The sequence below is a fragment of the Gavialis gangeticus genome, unplaced genomic scaffold (assembly GCF_001723915.1).
Source record: "Gavialis gangeticus isolate Ggan-Ray unplaced genomic scaffold, GavGan_comp1, whole genome shotgun sequence".
In the NCBI taxonomy this organism is placed as follows: domain Eukaryota; kingdom Metazoa; phylum Chordata; order Crocodylia; family Gavialidae; genus Gavialis; species Gavialis gangeticus.
The window spans coordinates 19,628,953-19,633,011 of NW_017729027.1; positions in this window are offsets into that span (position 1 = coordinate 19,628,953).

Genomic DNA, 4,059 nt, shown 5'->3' on the forward strand with positions numbered 1-4,059 from the left:
CTGTCAGCAGCTAGGGGTGCAGGGCCCCAGGACCCAGACTCCCCTACACCGATCTCCTTGACAGCTGGCAGGCTTTGTGGCCACAGCAGGGCCTAGCAGGCCTGCAGTTTTCACCCCCCGTGCCCCAAGACAGTCCCATAAGCACCCATGTCACGAGTTTTACCTGTCAGCAGCCAGAGGTGCAGGGCTCCAGAACCCAGAAGCCCCTGCACCTGTCTCCTTGACAGCTGGCAGGCTTTGTGGCCTCAGCAGGGGCTACCATCCCTGCAGCTTTCACCCTGCTGCACCTTAACACGCACAATGTCACCCATGTCACAAGTTTTGCTCGTCTGCAACTTGAGGTACAGTTTCCCCCAAACCCCTGCACCTATCTCCTTGAAACTTGGCAGGCTTCGTTGCCTAGCAGGGGCTAGCAAGCCTGCAGTTCTGACCCCGCCGTAGCTTAACACATACATGTGACAAGTTTTTTACTTTCAAGACTTTGAGGAGCAGTGTCCCTGAAACCCCTGCATCTATTTCCTTGAAACTTGTCAGGCTTCATGCCCTCAGTAGGGGCTACCATTCCTGCAAGTTTCATCAAATCAGGCCAGAAATGACAAAGTTATAGGTTGTTTCGAGCTTCCCAATTATAGCCTATGGGCGAAAAGTCAAAACAGTGAAACTATTTTGATGAAACGAAACAGAACAGTGGTTTCAAATCGAAATGAAATTTGAAACGAAATGATGTTCCATTGAAACGCAAGTTGAAAAGGAACGGTGCTGTTTCTCACAGCCCTAATAGTCACCCTAGGATTAATGCCACTGTTCATGCATGTTGTCCAGTCTGGAGAAATCTCCACCATCTATATCTGGTCCCGGGTGAACCCCAGGGTCCATATTCATCCCTTGGACCAGAGGAGTTTAAGTACCCTGAGGTAGATGGAGCAGAGCTATTAATGTTTTACCTCTGTTGGACTGGGAGAGGCAAAGCTCTTAGCAGGATTGGAGAGAGCAGAGATATTTTGGTGATGGAGGAGGTTTTACCTACATAAGTAGGTTAAGAAAACAGAGCAGAAGAAAGGGCCTGAGGTTGAGGCGCACAGGGTGAAATTGAAGCTGAAAAAACAGGGGTTTTTTTAGCACAGGGTGGAAAACAGCCTGTACTTTGGGGAGTCTGTGGAGTGGACTGGAAGGTGGTAGCAAGAAACTGTTTTTGGGAAACAAGGGTATGGAAAGAATAGAAATAAGGCAGGGAAGGGCTCATGGAGTAGAAGGCCCTCAGCTTAGCAACCAAGAATAGATGGTGTGTGGTATCAGGATGCTTTTCAAGTGCCAGGTTCTGAGCCAGGTCAGGTCACTGGGATAGTAGTGAAGAAGGGCTTCTGGGGAGACTGGAGAAGTCTTGCTTGCTTTGGTATTGGTAGAGGCAGGAAAGGAGTTGGTTGGCCTGCCACAGGTACTCAGTTGCTGCAAACTCTCCTCCCAGAAGAGAAATGGGTGTAGGGGTTAAATGAGCTGAGGCTACTGTATTGGACCACACTACTGAAAGGCTGGGGCATTGGTAGCTCAGCTTAGCAGCAGCAGGTGCAGTAGCACCAGTGACCATATTTTTCCAGTTCTGAAGTAAAACTGAATAAACCTGCGTGGCTTAGGCAGCCAGAATATTCTTGGTAACTGGAATCTGGTGCCCAGCCTGCTGTCCACAGGCCTCAGTGTACATAGTAAATGGCCTAGAAACACATAAGAAGGATGTGTCTAAGTCTAAGCTGCATATAATGAACTTGTATTGCAATCATAAAATTGTCCAACATATAACACAGGCAATTAACTCTTCAAGTCCATCTCCACCAGAGTCACTGATGCTGTGCCAGCTACAACCCTGAAACTGAAGGGGTCCTGCCAATTTTAGGGCTCTTATTAGAGGCAAGAGGCTCTGAGTAACAGTGGAGTCCTAATGAGGTAAGAATGGCTGAGCACAGGCTCTGGCTAACCATGTAGCCAGTGTTAATGAAGTGCAAAAAGCTGAGAGGTACAAAAATCCTACAAAATACCAGGCATGTTTAGATCAGTTAAATGATGCCATTAATACTGAAATCAATGGGATTTGGCAAATAGCTGTTATTTGCATCATGTAAATGACTGTCTACCTTACCTGCAGGTGTCATAAATAGTGTATATTGTATATAGAAGCATTATACAAATAATCAGTGCTACAGGAAAACCAAAACCCCGTGCAATACAATGGCCAAAAGAGCTAATATGATTCTGGGTATATTAACAGTGGACTAGGAAGATGACTTGGCCACTCAACATGATATTAGTGAGGCCAATCTGTAACGCTGCGTACAACTCTAGTATCTGCATTTAAAAAACGCTTGTTCCAAAGCTGGACAGATTCCAAGAAGACTTTAGACTGTACCGGCACAGCAGAACCAGGCAATTGCTCCTTTAGCTCTGGGTCTGGATGCTCCTCACTGCCCACTTTACTTGCAACAATTCCTGAAACCCTAATTCCCAGCTCTGAGATCAGGGTCTGTTTTGGAGGCCTTCCTTATCCTGCAATCCAAATGGCTGTAACTTGCCATCTCCTTTGTAAATCACTGAACTGGAAGCCACGGTCTTTTGCCTCCCAGTAAAGCACTGTAAGCCTCTTGATTTTCTCATGGGGTGGAGGTCCCCTTTGGGACCTCTCCCATACTACCCAACCAGTCTTGGGCAGATCTAGGATTTAAAAAAGTGGGTGCAGATGGTGTGGTGCATCATCACATGTAGCATGACACATTGTCTTCAGTTAAAGAGAAACTAGAAGGTTATTAATATGCTAGGGGCCTAGTACTATATTATTCAGTTTAAGATCAAAGCAAAAACAAATACAGCTTCATTGGAATGGGTACTCATTTGCTAGATTATTAAGTTTAAAAAACACAGGAAACTAGGCACACAGAAAAAAGGTCACAGTAGTGAAAAGGTATTGTTTCATTAATCCTGTAATCATCATAGTTAGATGTACCTTATTGAAATTCATATAGCAAAAGCTAGTTTTCTTGAGTGTCTTGACTGCCTCCAATGCATCACTATCAGTCATTTCTACACCTGAGTTAATATCTGGTGGCAGCAATGGCAGTGGTGGCACTTGTATGTATGTGTGATAAATCAAAGGACTGCACACAAAATAAGCTAATAAACTACAGAGTGTGTCAAGATGTGACCCTAAGTATCACTTAGCTGGCCATCCAAATAAATACACCTTGTCACTGGCAATCCCTTGATTCAAAGATGATCTCTACTATGTCTCATTGATGAGTCTAGGCCCATCCACAGAAGTTGCAGGTCTTTCTGCAGGGGAAAGTAAGCCGTAGGCTAGGATTCCTCTACTTTTCCTTCTCCTCTGCTTCAAGGTCAAGGAACGGGTTGCCTTTTGGTTGAGGCTGTAGCACCACTGGAGTTAGTCTGCAGCCAGCTCCTCCCAGCTCTTGATGTCGGCACCAGTTTTCTTGAGGTCTTCAGCATATCCTCATAGCATTTCCTCTGGCCACCTGAGATCTCAGACCATTGCTAAACTGGGAACCCAAGTGAATATTATCATGTCTGAGCTAAGGTTTTTAGCTAGAGCTAAAAAGGGTCTGCAGGGCTGTGAGCTAGAGAGGCCTTGACCAGGCCTGGCTGAGCCACAGTGAGTTACACAAGAAAGGCTAGTGGAGCATCAGGAGCACTGAAAAGGAGGAGGCTGGTGAAGCCCAAGGGAATGAAGAGAGATTAGCAGGACTCCGGTGGAGAAGAGGGAGGCAGGGGCTGCCTCACCCAGCCCTTGGCTTGAAACCGCAGGGGGAGCAGGAATCAAAGGGGGTGCCCCGGAACCTCTGCCCCCGGCGGCCCCTCGGCAGGTGCGTGGAGTGGGAGGCCGAGCCCGGGGTGTGCCGGCGCCGAGGGGCCGGTCTCGCCTGGGCCGGGGGCGGGGATGGGCGTGCTCCAGTGTTTCCTGTGGAAATCCCGGCGCCTCCAGCTCCTCCCCGCGCGGGCTCGGGGCTGGGGACTGACGGAGCGGAGCCGCCGCGCCGCGCCCCGCCCCGCCATGCCCCC